Below are 19,860 nucleotides of genomic sequence, written 5' to 3' on the forward strand. Positions count from 1 at the left end.
CATCGCTCCAGCCAGCCATCCATCCAGCCATCCATCCAGCCATCCATCCATCCATCCTTCCTGCCAGCCATCCATCCAGCCATCCATCCATCCAGCCATCCATCCAGCCATCCATCCACCCATCCATCCCTCCAGCCAGCCATCCATCCAGGCATCCATCCATCCAGCCATCCATCCAGCCATCCATCCATCCATCCATCCCTCCAGCCAGCCATCCATCCAGCCATCCATCCATCCAGCCATCCATCCAGCCACCCATCCATCCATCCATCCCTCCAGCCAGTCGTCCATCCAGCCATCCATCCAGCCATCCATCCATCCAGCCATCCATCCAGCCATCCAGCCATCCATCCATCCTCCAGCCAGCCATTCATCCAGCCATCCATCCATTCAGCCATCCATCCATCCATCCATCCATCCATCCATCCCTCCAGCCAGCCATCCATCCAGCTATCCATCCATCCAGCCATCCATTCAGCCATCCATCCATCCATTCATCCCTTCAGCCAGCCATCCATTCGGCCATCCATCCAGCCATCTATCCATCAATCCATCCCTCCAGCCAGCCATCCATACAGCCATCCATACAGCCATCCATCCATCCAGCCATCCATCCATCCCTCCAGCCAGCCAGTCATTAAGCCATCCAACCATCCAGCCAACCATCCAGCCATCCATCCAGCCATCCATCCCTCCAGCCAGCCATCCATCCAGCCATCCATCCATCCATCCATCCATCCCACCAGCCAGCCAACCATCCAGCCATCCCTCCATCCAGCCATCCATCCATCCCACCAGCCAGCCATCCATCCAGCCGTCCATCCAGCTATCCATCCAGCCATCCATCCATCAATCCATCCCTCCAGCCATCCATCCATCCAGCCATCCATCCATCCAGCCATCCATCCAGCCATCCATCCATCCATCCTTCCTTCCAGCCAGCCATCTTTCCAGCCATCCATCCATTCAGCCACCCATCCAGCCATCCATTCATCTATCCATCCCTCCAGCCAGTCATCCATCCAGCCATCCATCCATCAAGCCATCCATCGAGCCATCCATCCATCCCTCCAGCCAGCCTTCATCCTGTCATCCATCCATCCAGCCATCCATCCAGCCAACCATCCATCCATCCCTCCAGCAAGCCATCCATCAAGCCATCCATCCACCCAGCCATCCATTCGGCCATCCATCCATCCATCCCTCCAGCCAGCCTTCATCCAGTCATCCATCCATCCAGCCATCTATCCAGCCATCCATCCATCCATTCCTCCAGCAAGCCATCCATCAATGCCATCCATCCATCCAGCCATCCATCCAGCCATCCATCCATCCATCCATCCCTCCAGCCAGCCATCCATCCAGCAATCCCTCCATCCAGCCATCCATCCAGCCATCCAACCATTCATCCATCTCTCCAGCCAGCCATACATCCAGCCATCCATCCATCCAGCCAGCCATCCAGCCATCCATTCATCCCTCCAGCCAGCCAGTCATTAAGCCATCCAACCATCCAGCCATTCATCCAGCCATCCATGCAGCCATCCATCCCTCCAGCCAGCCATCCATCCAGCCATCCCTCCATCCAGCCATCCATCCAGCCATCCATCCATCCATCCATCCATCACTCCAGCCAGCCAACCATCCAGCCATCCCTCCATCCAGCCATCCATCCATCCATCCATCCCACCAGCCAGCCATCCATCCAGCCATCCATCCAGCTATCCATCCAGCCATCCATCCATCAATCCATCCCTCCAGCCAGCCATCCATCCAGCAATCCATCCATCCAGCCGTCCATCCAGCCATCCATCCATCCATCCATCCCTTCAGCCTGCCATCCATCCAGCCATCCATCCATCCAGCCATCCATCCAGCCATCCATCCATCAATCCATCCATCCATCCAGCCAGACATCCATCCAGCCATCCATCCATTCTTCCATCCATCCAGCCATCCATTCAGCCATCCATCCATCCATCCATCCCTTCAGCCAGCCATCCATTCGGCCATCCATTCAGCCAGCTATCCATCAATCCATCCCTCCAGCCAGCCATCCATACAGCCATCCATCCAGCCATCCATCCATCCAGCCATCCATCCATCCCTCCAGCCAGCCAGTCATTAAGCCATCCAACCATCCAGCCATCCATCCAGCCATCCATCCAGCCATCCATCCCTCCAGCCAGCCATCCATCCAGCCATCCCTCCAACCAGCCATCCATCCAGCCATCCATCCATCCATCCATCCATCCCTCCAGCCAGCCAACCATCCAGCCATCCCTCCATCAAGCCATCCATCCATCCATTCATCCCACCAGCCAGCCATCCATCCAGCCATCCATCCAGCTATCCATCCATTCAGCCACCCATCCAGCCATCCATCCACCCATCCATCCCTCCAGCCAGTCATCCATCCAGCCATCCATCCATCAAGCCATCCATCCAGCCATCCATCCATCCATCCCTCCAGCCAGCCATCCATCCAGCCATCCATCCATCCAGCCATCCATCCAGCCATCCATGCATCCATCCTTCCTTCCAGCCAGCCATCCATCCAGCCATCCATCCATTCAGCCACCCATCCAGCCACCCATCCATCCATCCATCCATCCCTCCAGCCAGTCATCCATCCAGCCATCCATCCATCAAGCCATCCATCCAGCCATCCATCCATCCATCCCTCCAGCCAGCCTTCATCCAGTCATCCATCCATCCAGCCATCCATCCAGCCATCCATCCATCCATCCCTCCAGCAAGTCATCCATCAAGCCATCCATCCAGCCATCCATCCAGCCATCCATCCATCCATCCCTCCAGCCAGCCTTCATCCAGTCATCCATCCATCCAACCATCCATCCAGCCATCCATCCATCCATCCCTCCAGCAAGCCATCCATCAAGCCATCCATCCAGCCGTCCATCCAGCCATCCATCCATCCATCCATCCCTTCAGCCTGCCATCCATCCAGCCATCCATCCATCCAGCCATCCATCCAGCCATCCATCCATCAATCCATCCATCCATCCAGCCAGCCATCCATCCAGCCATCCATCCATTCTTCCATCCATCCAGCCATCCATTCAGCCATCCATCCATCCATCCATCCCTTCAGCCAGCCATCCATTCGGCCATCCATTCAGCCATCTATCCATCAATCCATCCCTCCAGCCAGCCATCCATACAGCCATCCATCCAGCCATCCATCCATCCAGCCATCCATCCATCCCTCCAGCCAGCCAGTCATTAAGCCATCCAACCATCCAGCCATCCATCCAGCCATCCATCCAGCCATCCATCCCTCCAGCCAGCCATCCATCCAGCCATCCCTCCAACCAGCCATCCATCCAGCCATCCATCCATCCATCCATCCATCCATTCGTCCAACCATCCATCCAGCCATCCATCCATCCATCCATCCCTCCAGCCAGCCATCCATCCAGCCATCCATCCTTCCAGCCATCCATCCTGCCATCCATCCATCCATCCATCGCTCCAGCCAGCCATCCATCCAGCCAGCCATCCAGCCATCCATCATTCAATCCATCCCTCCAGCCAGCCATGCATCCAGTCATCCTTCCATCCAGCCATCCATCCAGCCATCCATCCATGACTCCATCCCTCCAGCCAGCCATCCATCCAGCCATCCATCGATCTAGCCATCCATTCAGCCATCCATACATCCATCCCTCCATCCATCCATCCATCCATCCCTCCAGCCAGCCATCCATCCAGCCATCCCTTCATCCAGGCATCCATCCAGCCATCCATCCATCCATCCATCCCTCCAGCCAGACAAACATCCAGCCATCCCTCCATCCAGCCATCCATCCATCCATCCCTCCAGCCAGCCAGCCATCCAGCCATCCATCCAGCCATCCATCCAGCCATCCATCCATCAATCCATCCCTCCAGCCAGCCATCCATCCAGCCATCCATCCATCCAGCCGTCCATCCAGCCATCCATCCATCCATTCATCCCTCCAGCCAGCCATCCATCCAGCCATCGATCCTTCCAGCCATCCATCCAGCCATCCATCCATCCATCCGTTCCTCCAGCCAGCCATCCATCCAACCATCTATCCATCCAGCCATCCATCCAGCCATCCATCCATTCCTCCAGCCAGCCATCCATCCAGGAATCCATCCGTCCAGCCATCCATCCATCCCTCAAGACAGCCATCCATCCATCCATCCATCCCTCCTGCCAGCCATCCATCCAGCCATCGGTCCATTCTTCCCTCCAGCCAGTCATCCATTAAGCCATTCATCCATCCAGCCATCCATCCAGCCATCCTTCCATCCATCCCTCCAGCCAGCCTTTAATCCAGCCATCCATCCATTAAGCCATCCATCCAGCCATCCATCCATCCATCCATCCCTCTAGCCAGCCATCCATCCAGCCATTCCTCCATCCAGCCATCCATCCAGCCATCCATCAATCCATCCATCTCTCCAGCCAGCCATACATCCAGCCATCCATCCATTCAGCCATTCATCCAGCCATCCAGCCAGCCAGCCATTAAGCCATCCATCCATCCAGCCATCCATCCAGCCATCCATCCATCCCTCCAGCCAGCCATCCATCCAGCCATCCCTCCATCCAGCCATCCATCCAACCATCCATCCATCCATCCATCCATCCAGCCAGCCAACCATCCAGCCATCCCTCCATCCAGCCATCCATCCATCCATCCATCCCTCCAGCCAGCCATCCATCCAGCCATCCATCCATCCAGCCATCCATCCAGCCATCCATCCATCAATCCATCCCTCCAGCCAGCCATCCATCCAGCCATCTATCCATCCAGCAGTCCATCCAGCCATCCATCCATCCATCCATCCCTTCAGCCTGCCATCCATCCAGCCATCCATCCATCCAGCCATCCATCCAGCCATCCATCCATCAATCCATCCATCCAGCCAGCCATCCATCCAGCCATCCATCCATCCTGCCATCTGTCTAGCCATCCATTCGGCCATCCATCCATCCATCCATCCCTCCAGCTAGCCAACCATTCGGCCATCCATCCATCCAGCCATCCATTCATCCATCGCTCCAGCCAGCCATCCATCCAGCCATCCATCCAGCCATCAATCCAGCCATCGATCCCTCCTGCCAGCCATCCATCCAGCCATCCATCCATCCAGCCATCCATCCAGCCTACCATCCATCCATCCATCCCTCCATCCAGCCATCCATCCATCCATCCATCCCTCCAGCCAGCCATCCATCCAGCCATCCATCCAGCCATCCATCCAGCCATCCATCCATCAATCCATCCCTCCAGCCAGCCATCCATCCAGCCCTCCATCCATCCAGCCGTCCATCCAGCCATCCATCCCTCCAGCCAGCCATCCATCCAGCCATCCATCCATCCTGCCATCCATTCAGCCATCCATCCATCCCTCCAGCCAGCCATCCATCCAGCCATCCATCCATCCTGCCATCCATCCAGCCATCCATCCATTCATCCATTCCTCCAGCCAGCAATCCTTCCAGCCATCCATCCATCCAGCCATCCATCCAGCCATCCATTAATCCCTCCAGCTATCCCTACATCCAGCCATCCATCCAGCTATCCATCCATCCATACATTCATCCATCCATCCAGCCATCCATCCAGCCATCCATCCATCCAGCCTTCCAGCCATCCAGCCATCCATCCATCCACCCATCCATCCATCCTGCCATCCATTCATCCATCCATCCAACCATCCATCCATCCAGCCATCCATCCAGCCATCCGTCCATCCATCCATCCCTCCAGCCAGCCATCCATCCAGCCATCCCTCCATCCAGCCATCCATCCAGCCATCCATGCATTCATCCATCTCTCCATCCAGCCATCTATCCAGCCATTCATCCACCCATCCATACCTCCAGCCAGCCAGCCATCCATCCATCCATCCATCCAGCCATCCATCCAGCCATCCATCCATCAATCCACCCGCCCAGCCAGCCATCCATCCAGCCATCCAGCCATCCAGCCATCCATCCAGCCATCCATCCATTCATCCATCCCTCCAGCCAGCCATCCATCCAGCCATCCATCCATCCAGCCATCCATTCAGCCATCCATCCATCCATCCCTCCAGCCAGCCATCCATCCAGCCATCCATCCATCCTGCCATCCTTCCAGCCATCCATCCGTCCAACCATCCATCCAGCCATCCATCCATCCATCCGTCCCTCCAGCCAGCCATCTATCCAGCCATTTATCCATCCATCCATACCTCCAGCCAGCCAGCCAGCCATCCATCCATCCATCCAGCCATCCATCCAGCCATCCATCCATCAATCCACCCGCCCAGCCAGCCATCCATCCAGCCATCCAGCCATCCAGTCATCCATCCAGCCATCCATCCATTCATCCATCCCTCCAGCCTGCCACCAATCCAGCCATCCATCCATCCAGCCATCCATTCAGCCATCCATCCATCCATCCATCCCTTCAGACAGCCATCCATTCGGCCATCCATCCATCCAGCCATCCATCCATCCATCCCTCCAGCCAGCCATCCATCCAGCCATCCATCCATCCTGCCATCCTTCCAGCCATCCATCCATCCATCCATCCCTCCTGCCAGCCATCCATCCAGCCATCCATCCATCCAGCCATCCATCCAGCCATCCATCCATCCATCCTTCCTTCCAGCCAGTCATCCATCCAGCCAGCCAACCATCCAGCCATCCCACCATCCAGCCATCCATCCATCCATCCATCCCACCAGCCAGCCATCCATGCAGCCATCCATCCAGCTATCCATCCAGCCATCCATCCATCAATCCATCCCTCCAGCCAGCCATCCATCCAGCCATCCATCCATCCAGCCGTCCATCCAGCCATCCATCCATCCATCCATCCCTTCAGCCTGCCATCCATCCAGCCATCCATCCATCCAGCCACCCATCCAGCCATCCATCCATCAATCCATCCATCCAGCCAGCCATCCATCCAGCCATCCATCCATCCTGCCATCTATCCAGCCATCCATTCAGCCATCCATCCATCCATCCAGCCATCCAGCCATCCATTCAGCTAGCCATCCATCCAGCCATCCATCCATCCAGCCACCCATCCAGCCATCCATCCATCAATCCATCCATCCAGCCAGCCATCCATCCAGCCATCCAGACATCCAGCCATCCATCCAGCCATCCATCCATCCAGCCATCCATTCAGCCATCCATCCATCCATCCATCCCTTCATCCAGCCATCCATTCGGCCATCCATCCATCCAGCCATCCATCCATCCATCCCTCCAGCCAGCCATCCATCCAGCCATCCATCCATCCTGCCATCCTTCCAGCCATCCATCCATCCATCCATCCCTCCTGCCAGCCATCCATCCAGCCATCCATCCATCCAACCATCCATCCAGCCATCCATCCATCCATCCGTCCCTCCAGCCAGCCATCCATCCATTCAGCCACCCATCCAGCCATCCATCCATCCATCCATACCTCCAGCCAGTCATCCATCCAGCCATCCATCCATCCAGCCAACCATCCAGCCATCCATCCATCCATTCCTCCAGCCAGCCTTCATCCAGCCATCCATCCATCCAGCCATCCATCCAGCCGTCCATACATCCATCCCTCCAGCAAGCCATCCATCAAGCCATCCATCAAGCCATCCATCCATCCATCCAGCCATCCATCCATCCATCCATCCCTCCAGCCAGCCATCCATCAAGCCATCCCTCCATCCAGCCATCCATCCAGCCATCCAACCATTCATCCATCTCTTCAGCCATCCATTCATCCATCCATCCCTCCAGCCAGCCAGTCATTAAGCCATCCAACCATCCATCCATCCATCCAGCCATCCATCCAGCCATCCCTCCATCCAGCCATCCATGCAGCCATCCATCCATTCATCCATCCATCCCTACAGCCAGCCAAACATCCAGCCATCCCACCATCCAGCCATCCATCCATCCATCCATCCCACCAGCCAGCCATCCATGCAGCCATCCATCCAGCTATCCATCCAGCCATCCATCCATCAATCCATCCCTCCAGCCAGCCATCCATCCAGCCATCCATCCATCCAGCCGTCCATCCAGCCATCCATCCATCCAGCCAACCCTTCAGCCTGCCATCCATCCAGCCATCCATCCATCCAGCCACCCATCCAGCCATCCATCCATCAATCCATCCGTCCAGCCAGCCATCCATCCAGCCATCCATCCATCCTGCCATCTATCCAGCCATCCATTCAGCCATCCATCCATCCATCAATCCCTCCAGACAGCCAACCATTCGGCCATCCGTCCATCCAGCCTTCCATTCATCCATCCCTTCAGCCAGCCATCCATTCGGCCATCCATCCAGACATCCATCCATCCATCCATCCCTCCTGCCAGCCATCCATCCAGCCATCCATCCATCCAGCCATACATCCAGCCATCCATCCAGCCATCCATCCAGCCATTCATCCATCCATCCATCCCTCCAGCCAGCCATCCATCCAGCCATCCATCCATCCAGCCATCCATCCAGCCATCCATCCATCCATCCATCCCTACAGCCAGTCATCCATCCAGCCATCCATCCATCCATCCATCCTGCCATCCATCCATCCATCCATCCCCCCAGACAGCCATTCATCCAGCCATCCATCCATTCAGCCATCCATCCAGCCATCCATCCATCCATCTATCCCTCCAGCCAGCCATCCATCTAGCCATCCATCCATTCAGCCATCCATCCAGACATCCATCCATCCATCCATCCCTCCAGCCAGGCATCCATCCAGCCATCCCTCTATCCAGCCATCCATCCAGCCATCCATCCATCCATCCATCCCTCCAGCCAGCCATACATCCAGCCATACATCGATCCAGCCATCCATCCAGCCATCCATCCATCCATCCATCCCTCCAGCCATCCAGTCATGAAGCCATCCATCCATCCAGCCATCCATCCAGCCATCCATCCATCCATCCATCCCTCCAGCCAGCCATCCATCCAGCCATCCCTCCATCCAGGCATCCATCCAGCCATCCATCCATCCATCCATCCCTCCAGCCAGACAACCATCCAGCCATCCCTCCATCCAGCCATCCATCCATCCATCCGTCCAGCCAGCCATCCATCCAGCCATCCATCCAGCCATCCATCCAGCCATCCATCCAGCAATCCATCCCTCCAGCCAGCCATCCATCCAGCCATCCATCATCCAGCCGTCCATCCAGCCTTCCATCCATCCATCCCTCCAGCCAGCCATCCATCCAGCCATCCATCCATCCAGCCATCCATCCAGCCATCCATCCATCCAACCATTCCTCCAGCCAGCCATCCATCCAACCATCTATCCATCCAGCCATCCATCCAGCCATCCATCCATCCCTCCAGCCAGCCATCCATCCTGCAATCCATCCGTCCAGCCATCCATCCATCCCTCAAGACAGCCTTCCATCCAGCCATCCATCCATCCAGCCAGCCATCCACCATCCCTCCAGCCAGCCATCCATCCAGCCATCCGTCCATCCATCCATCCATCCAGCAATCCATCCAGCCATCCATCCATCCATTCTTCCCTCCAACCAGTCATCCATCCAGCCATTCATCCATCCAGCCATCCATCCAGCCATCCTTCCATCCATCCCCCCAGCCAGCCTTTAATCCAGCCATCCATCCATTAAGCCATCCATCCAGCCATCCATCCATCCATCCATCCCTCTAGCCAGCCATCCAACCAGCCATTCCTCCATCCAGCCATCCATCCAGCCATCCATCCATCCATCCATCTCTCCAGCCAGCCATACATCCAGCCAACCATCCATTCAGCCATTCATCCAGCCATCCATCCATCCATCCATCCCTCCAGCCAGCCAGCCATTAAGCCATCCATCCATCCAGACATCCATCCAGCCAGCCATCCATCCCTCCAGCCAGCCATCCATCCAGCCATCCCTCCATCCAGCCATCCATCCAACCGTCCATCCATCCATCCATCCATCCAGCCAGCCAACCATCCAGCCATCCCTCCATCCAGCCATCCATCCGTCCATCCATCCCACCAGCCAGCCATCCATCCATCCATCCAGCCATCCATCCAGCCATCCATCCATCAATCCATCCCTCCAGCCAGCCATCCATCCAGCAATCCATCCAAACCATCCGTCCATCCAGCCATCCGTCCATCCATGCATCTCTCCAGCCAGCCATCCATCCAGCCATCCATCCATCCATCCACCCCTCAAGCCAGCCAACCATCCAGCAATCCCTCCATCCAGCCATCCATCCTTCCATCCGTCCAGCCAGCCATCCATCCAGCCATCCATCCATCCAGCCATCCATCCAGCCATCCAAACATCAATCCATCCCTCCCGCCAGCCATCCATCCAGCCATCCATCCATCCAGCCGTACTTCCAGCCATCCATCCATCCCTCCAGCCAACCATCCATCCAGCCATCCATCCATCCACCCATCCCTCCAGCCAGCCAACCATCCAGCCAACCCTACATCCAGCCATCCCTCCATCCAGCCATCCATCCATCCATCCATCCCTCCAGCCAGCCATCCATCCAGCCACCCATCCATCCAGCCATCCATCAATCCATCCATCCATCAATCCATCCCTCCAGCCAGCCATCCATCCAGCCATCCATCCATCCAGCCGTCCATCGAACCATCCATCCATCCATCCATCTTTCCAGCCAGCTATCCATCCAGCCATCCATCCATCCAGCCATCCATTCAGCCATCCATTCCGCCATCCATCGATCCAGCCATCCATCCAGCCATCCCTCCATCCAGCCATCCATCCATCCATCCATCCCTCCAGCCAGCCATCCATCCAGCCATCCATCCATCCAGCCATCCATCCAGCCATCCATCCATCCAGCCATTCCTCCAGACAGCCATCCATCCAGCCATCCATCCATCCAGCCATCCATCCAGCCATCCAACCATCCATCCCTCCAGCCAGCTATCCACCCAGCCATCCATCCATCCAGTCATACATTCAGCCATCCATCCAGCCATCAATCCATCCAGCCATCCATCCAGCCATCCATCCATCCATTCCTACATCCACCCATCGATCTAGCCATCCATTCAGCCATCCATCCATCCATCCATCCCTCCATCCATCCATCCCTCCAGCCAGCCATCCATCCAGCCATCCATTCGTCCAACCATCCATCCAGCCATCCATCCATCCCTCCAGCCAGCCATCCATCCAGCCATCCATCCTTCCAGCCATCCATCCTGCCATCCATCCATCCATCCATCGCTCCAGCCAGCCATCCATCCAGCCAGCCATCCAGCCATCCATCATTCAATCCATCCCTCCAGCCAGCCATGCATCCAGTCATCCTTCCATCCAGCCATCCATCCAGCCATCCATCCATGACTCCATCCCTCCAGCCAGCCATCCATCCAGCCATCCATCGATCTAGCCATCCATTCAGCCATCCATCCATCCATCCCTCCAGCCAGCCATCCATCCGGCCTTCCATCCATCCAGCCATCCGTCCAGCCATCCATTAATCCATCCATTCCTCCAGCCAGCAATCCATCCAGCCATCCATCCAGCCATCCATCCAGCCACCCATCCATCCAACCATCCCTCCAGCAAGCCATCCATCCAGACATCCATCCATCCAACAATCCATCCAGCCATCCATCCATCCATCCATTCCTCCAGCCAGCCATCCATCCAGCCATCCATCCATTCAGCCATCCCTCCAGACAGCCATCCATCCGGAAATCCATCCATCCAGCCATCCATCCAGCCACCCATCCATCCATCCAGCCCTCCAGCCAGCCATCCATCCAGACATCCATCCATCCAGCCATCCATCCAGCCATCCAACCATCCATCCCTCCAGCCAGCCTTCCATCCATTCCTCCAGCCAGCCATCCATCCAGCCAGCCATCCATCCATCCATCCATCCATCCATCCACCCATCCATCCATCCACCCAGCCATCCATCCAGCCATCCATCCAGCCATCCATCCATCCATCCATCCAGCCATCCATCCATCCATCCATCCATCCATCCAGCCATCCACCCAGCCATCCATCCATACATCCAGCCAACCAGTCATCCATCCATCCAGCCAGCCATCCAGACATCCAGCCATCCATCCAGCCATCCATCCAGCCATCCATCCATCCTTCCATCCCTCCAGCCTGCCATCCATCCAGCCATTAATCCAACTAGCCATCGATCCAACCATCCACGCATCCATCACTCCAGCCAGCCATCCATCCACCCATCCATCCATCCAGCCATCCATACAGCCATCCATCCATCCATCCATCCATCCCTCCAGCCAGCCATCCATCCAGCCATCAATCCATCCATTCCTCCAGCCAATCGTCCATCCAGCCATCCATCCATCCAGCCATCCATCCAGCCATCCATCCATCCATCCATCCCTCCAGCCAGCCATCCATCCAGCCATTCCTCCATCCAGACATCCATCCAGCCATCAATCCATCCCTCCAGCCAGCCATCCATCCAGCCATCCCTCCATCCATCCGTCCATCCATCCAGCCATCCAACCAGCCATCCATCCATCCAGACTTCCAGCCATCCAGCCATCCATCCATCCAGCCATCCATCCATCCAGCCATCCATCCATCCAACCATCCAGCCATCCATCCAGCCATCCATCCATTAAGCCATCCATCCAGCCATCCATCCATCCATCCATCCCGCCAGCGAGTCATCCATCCAGCCATCCATCCAGCCATCCATCCATCCCTCCAGCCAGCCATTCATCCAGCCATCCATCCATCCAGCCATCCATCCAGCCATCCATCCATCCATCCATCCATCCCTCCAGCAAGCCATCAATCCAGCCATCCAGCCATCCAGCCATCAATCCAGCCAACCATCCATCCATCCATCCCTCCAGCAAGCCATCCATCCAGCCATCCCTCCATCCAGCCATCCATCCAGCCATACATCCATTCATCCATCTCTCCATCCAGCCATCCATCCAGCCAATCATCCATCCATCCATACCTCCAGCAAGCCATCCATCCATCCATCCATCCATCCATCCAGCCATCCATCCAGCCATCCATCCCTCCAGCCAGCCAGCCATTAAGCCATCCATCCATTCAGCCATCCATTCAGCCAGCCATCCATCCCTCCAGCCAGCCATCCATCCAGCAATCCCTCCATCCAGCCATCCATCCAGCCATCCATCCATCCATCCATCCAGCCAGCCAACCAGTCATCCATCCATCCAGCCAGCCATCCAGACTTCCAGCCATCCACCCAGCCATCCATCCCGCCATCCATCCATCCTTCCATCCCTCCAGCCAGCCATCCATCCAGTCATTAATCCAACTAGCCATCCATCCAATCATCCACGCATCCATCCTGCCATCCATCCATCCATCCATCGCTCCAGCCACCCATCCATCCAGCCAGCCATCCAGCCATCCATCATTCAATCCATCCCTCCAGCCAGCCATGCATCCAGTCATCCTTCCATCCAGCCATCCATCCAGCCATCCATCCATGACTCCATCCCTCCAGCCAGCCATCCATCCAGCCATCCATCGATCTAGCCATCCATTCAGCCATCCATCCATCCATCCCTCCAGCCAGCCATGCATCCAGTCATCCTTCCATCCAGCCATCCATCCAGCCATCCATCCATGACTCCATCCCTCCAGCCAGCCATCCATCCAGCCATCCATCGATCTAGCCATCCATTCAGCCATCCATCCATCCATCCCTCCAGCCAGCCATCCATCCAGCCTTCCATCCATCCAGCCATCCGTCCAGCCATCCATTAATCCATCCATTCCTCCAGCCAGCAATCCATCCAGCCATCCATCCAGCCATCCATCCAGCCACCCATCCATCCATCCATCCCTCCAGCAAGCCATCCATCCAGACATCCATCCATCCAACCATCCATCCAGCCATCCATCCATCCATCCATTCCTCCAGCCAGCCATCCATCCAGCCATCCATCCATTCAGCCATCCCTCCAGACAGCCATCCATCCGGAAATCCATCCATCCAGCCATCCATCCAGCCACCCATCCATCCATCCAGCCCTCCAGCCAGCCATCCATCCAGACATCCAACCATCCAGCCATCCATCCAGCCATCCATCCATCCATCCCTCCAGCCAGCCTTCCATCCATCCCTCCAGCCAGCCATCCATCCAGCCAGCCATCCATCCATCCATCCATCCATCCATCCATCCATCCATCCATCCATCCAGCCATCCATCCAGCCATCCATCCAGCCATCCATCCATCCATCCATCCAGCCATCCATCCATCCATCCATCCATCCATCCAGCCATCCATCCAGCCATCCATCCATACATCTAGCCAACCAGTCATCCATCCATCCAGCCAGCCATCCAGACATCCAGCCATCCATCCAGCCATCCATCCAGCCATCCATCCATCCTTCCATCCCTCCAGCTGGCCATCCATCCAGCCATTAATCCAACTAGCCATCGATCCAACCATCCACGCATCCATCACTCCAGCCAGCCATCCATCCACCCATCCATCCATCCAGCCATCCATACAGCCATCCATCCATCCATCCATCCCTCCAGCCAGCCATCCATCCAGCCATCAATCCATCCATCCCTCAAGCCAATCGTCCATCCAGCCATCCATCCATCCAGCCATCCATCCAGCCATTCATCCATCCATCCATCCCTCCAGCCAGCCATCCATCCAGCCATTCCTCCATCCAGACATCCATCCAGCCATCAATCCATCCCTCCAGCCAGCCATCCATCCAGCCATCCCTCCAGCCATCCGTCCATCCATCCAGCCATCCAACCAGCCATCCATCCATCCAGACTTCCAGCCATCCAGCCATCCATCCATCCAGCCATCCATCCATCCAGCCATCCATCCATCCAACCATCCAGCCATCCATCCAGCCATCCATCCATTAAGCCATCCATCCAGCCATCCATCCATCCATCCATCCATCCCGCCAGCGAGTCATCCATCCAGCCATCCATCCAGCCATCCATCCATCCCTCCAGCCAGCCATTCATCCAGCCATCCATCCATCCAGCCATCCATCCAGCCATCCATCCATCCATCCATCCATCCCTCCAGCAAGCCATCAATCCAGCCATCCAGCCATCCAGCCATCAATCCAGCCAACCATCCATCCATCCATCCCTCCAGCAAGCCATCCATCCAGCCATCCCTCCATCCAGCCATCCATCCAGCCATACATCCATTCATCCATCTCTCCATCCAGCCATCCATCCAGCCAATCATCCATCCATCCATACCTCCAGCAAGCCATCCATCCATCCATCCATCCATCCATCCAGCCATCCATCCAGCCATCCATCCCTCCAGCCAGCCAGCCATTAAGCCATCCATCCATTCAGCCATCCATCCAGCCAGCCATCCATCCCTCCAGCCAGCCATCCATCCAGCAATCCCTCCATCCAGCCATCCATCCAGCCATCCATCCATCCATCCATCCAGCCAGCCATCCATCCATCCGTCCCTCCAGCCAGCCATCCATCCAGCCATCCATCCATCCAGCCAGCCAAACATCCAGCCATCAATCCATCCATCCATTCCTCCAGCCAGCCATCCATCCAGCCAACCATCCATCCAGCCATCCATCCAGCCATCCATCCATCCCTCCAGGTAGCCATCCATCCAGCAATCCATCCGTCCAGACATCCATCCAGCCATCCATCCATCCATCCATCCCTCCAGCCAGCCATCCATCCAGCCATACATCCCTCCAGCCAGCCATCCAGACATCCATCCATCCCTCCAGCCATCCATCCATCCATCCATCCAGCAATCCATCCATCGATCCATCCATCCCTCCAGCCAGTCATCCATCCAGCCATCCATCCATCCAGCCATCCATCCAGCCATCCATCCATCCATCCCTCCAGCCAGCCATTCATCCAGCAATCCATCCGTCCAGCCATCCATCCAGCCATCCATCCATCCATCCATCCCTCCAGCCAGCCATCCATCCAGCCATCAGTCCATCCATCCTTCCATCCAGCAATCCAAACAGCCATCCATCCGTCCATCCATCCCTCCAGCCAGTCATCCATCCAGCCATCCATCCATCCAGCCATCCATCCAGCCATCCATCCCTCCAGCCAGCCATTCATTCAGCCGTCCATCTATCCAGCCATCAATCCAGCCATCCATTCATCCATCCATTCCTTTAGCAAGCCATCCATCCAGCCTTTCCTCCATCCAGCTATCCATCCAGTCATCCATCCTTCCATCCATCTCTCCAGCCAGCCATACATCCAGCCATCCATCCATTCAGCCATCCATCCAGCCATCCATCCATCCCTCCAGCCAGCCATTAAGCCATCCATCCATCCAGCCATCCATCCAGCCATCCATCCATTCCTCCAGCCAACCATCCATCCCTCCATCCAGCCATCCATCCAGCCATCCATCCATCCATCCATCCATCCAGCCAGCCAACCATCCTGCCATCCCACCATCCATCCATCCATCCATCCCTCCAGCCAGCCATCCATCCAGCCATCCATCCAAACCAGCCGTCCATCCAGCCATTCATCCATCCATGCATCCCTCCAGCCAGTCATCCATCCAGCCATCCATCCATCCAGCCATCCATCCAGCCATCCATCCATCCATCCCTCCAGCCAGCCATCCATCCAGCCATTCATTCGTCCAGCCATCCAGCCAGCCAACCATCCAGCCATCCCTCCATCCAGCCATCCATTCATCCATCCATGCCTCCAGCCAGCCATCCATCCAGCCATCCATCCATCCAGCCACCATCCAGCCATCCATCCATCAATCCATCCCTCCAGCCAGCCATCCATCCATCATGCCTTCCATCCAGCCATCCATCCATCCCTCCAGCCAGCTATCGATCCAGCCATCCATCCATCCAGCCATCCATTCAGCCATCCATCCAGCCATCCATCCATCCAGCCATCACTCCAGCCATCCATCCATCCATCCATTCCTCCAGCCAGCCATCCATCCAGCCATCCATCAATCCAGCCATCCATCCAGCCATCCATCTATCCATCCCTCCAGCCAGCCATCCATCCAGCCATCCATCCGTCCAGCCATCCATCCAGCCATGCATCCATCCATCCATTCCTCCAGCCAGCCATCCATCCACCCATCAATCCATCCATCCATCCCTCCAGCCAGCCATCCATCCAGCCATCCATCTGTCCAGCCGTCCATTCAGCCATCCATCCATCCAGCCTTTCATCCAGCCATCCATCCATCCATCCAATCCGCCAGCCCGCCATCCATCCAGCCATCCATCCATCCAGCCATCCATCCATCCATCCAACATTCCATCCCTCCAGCCAGCCATCCATCCAGCCATCTATCCGTCCATCCATCCATCCAGCCATCCATCCATCCATCCATCCCTCCAGCCAGCCATCCATCCAGCCATCCATCCATTCAGCCATCCATCCAGCCATCCATCCATCCATCCATCCCTCCAGCCAGCCATCCATCCAGCCATCCATCCATTCAGCCATCCATCCAGCCATTCATCCATCCATCCATCCCTCCAGCCAGCCATCCATCCAGCCATCCATCCATCCAGTCATCCATCCATCCATCCATCCATCCCTCCGGCCAGCCATCCATCCATCCCTCCAGCCAGCAATCCATCCAGCCACCCATCCATCCAGCCATACATCCAGCCATCCATCCATCCATACATACATACATGAATCCATCCAGCCATCCATCCAGCCATCCATCCAGCCATCCATCCATCCATCCATCCATCCATCCATCCATCCATCCATCCATCCAGCCATCCATCCAGCCATCCATCCATCCAGCCAGCCATCCACCCATCCATCCGTCCAGCCAGCCATACAACCATCCAGCCATCGAACCATCCATCCATCCAGCCATCCATGCCTCCATCCAACCATCCATCCAGCCATCCATCCATCCAGCCATCCTTCCAGCCATCCATCCATCCATCCCATCCAGCCAGCCTTCCATCCAGCCATCCAACCTGCCAGACATCCATCCAGCCATCCAGCCATCCATCCATCACTCCAGCCAGCCATCCATCCAGCCGTCCCTCCATCCAGCCATCCATCCAGCCATCCATCCATCCATCCATCCCTCCAGCCAGCCATCCATCCAGCCATCCCTCCATCCAGCCATCCATCCAGCCATCTATCCATCCATCCATCCCTCCAGCCAGCCATCCATCCATCCATCCCTCCATCCAGCCATCCATCCAGCCATCCATCCATCCATCCATCCCTCCAGCCAGCCATCCATCCAGCCATCCCTCCATCCAGCCATCCATCCAGCCATCCATCCATCCATCCATCCCTCCAGCCAGCGATCCCTCCATCGAGCCATCCAGTCAGCCATCCATCCATCCATCCATCCCTCCAGCCACCCGTCCATCCAGCTATCACTCCATCCAGCCATTAATCCAGCCATCCATCCATCCATCCATACCTCCAGCCAGGTCTCCATCCAGCCATCCATCCAGCCAGCCTTCCATCCAGCCATCCAGCCATCCATCCAGCCATCCATCCATTCATCCATCCCTCCAGCCAGCCAGCCATCCATCCAGCCATCCATCCATCCATTCCGCCATCCATCCATCCATCCATCCCTCCAGCCAGCCATCCATTCGGCGATCGAGCCATCCATCCATCCATCCCTCCATCCATCCCTCCAGCCAGGCATCCATCCAGCCATTCATCCATCCAGCCATCCATCCAACCATCCATCCCTCCTGCCAGCCATCCATCCAGCCATCCATCCATCCAGCCATCCATCGAGCCATCCATCCAGCCATCCATCCCTACAGCCAGCCATCCATCCAGCCAACCATCCATCCAGCCATCCATCCAGCCATCCATCCATCCATCCCTCCAGCCAGCCATCCAACCAGCCATCCATCCATCCATCCATCTCTCCAGCCTGCCATACATCCAGCCATTCATCCATTCAGCCATTCATCCAGCCATCCCTCCAGCCAGCCAGCCATTAATCCATCCATCCATCCAGCCATCCATCCCGCCATCCATCCATCCCACCAGCCAGCCAGCCATGGATGGATGGCTGGCTGGAGGGATGGATGGATGGATGGATGGCTGAATGGATGGCTGGATGGATGGATGGCTGGATGGATGGCTGGCTGGAGGGATGGATGGATGGATGGATGGATGGCTGGATGGACGGCTGGATGGATGGATGGCTGGATGGATGGCTGGCTGGAGGGATGGATTGATGGATGGATGGCTGGATGGCTGGATGGATGGATGGCTGGATGTATGGCTGGCTGGAGGGATGGATGGATGGATGGCTGGATGGAGGGATGACTGGATGGTTGGCTGGCTGGAGGGATGGATGGATGGATGGCTGGATGGATGTCTGGCTGGAGGGATGGCTGGATGGATGGCTGGCTGGAGGGATGGATGGATGGATGGATGGCTGGATGGATGGCTGGTTGGATGGATGGCTTAATGACTGGTTGGCTGGAGGGATGGATGGATGGATGGATGGCTGGATGGATGGCTGGATCGATGGATGGCTGGATGTACGGCTGGCTGGAGGGATGGATGGATGGATGGATGGATGGCTGGATAGAGGGATGGCTGGATGGATGGCTGGCTGGTGGGATGGATGGATGGAAGGATGGCTGGATGGATGGCTGAATGGATGGATGGCTGGATGGATGGCTGGCTGGAGGGATGGATGGATGGATGGCTGGATGGATGGCTGAATTGAAGAATGGCTGGATGAATGGCTGGCTGCAGGGATGGATGGATGGATGGCTGGATGGATGGATGGATGGATGGCTGGATGGATGGATGGCTGGCAGGAGGGATGGATGGATGGATGGATGG

This window comes from Scyliorhinus torazame, chromosome 2 (assembly GCF_047496885.1).
Source record: "Scyliorhinus torazame isolate Kashiwa2021f chromosome 2, sScyTor2.1, whole genome shotgun sequence".
Lineage (NCBI taxonomy): Eukaryota > Metazoa > Chordata > Chondrichthyes > Carcharhiniformes > Scyliorhinidae > Scyliorhinus > Scyliorhinus torazame.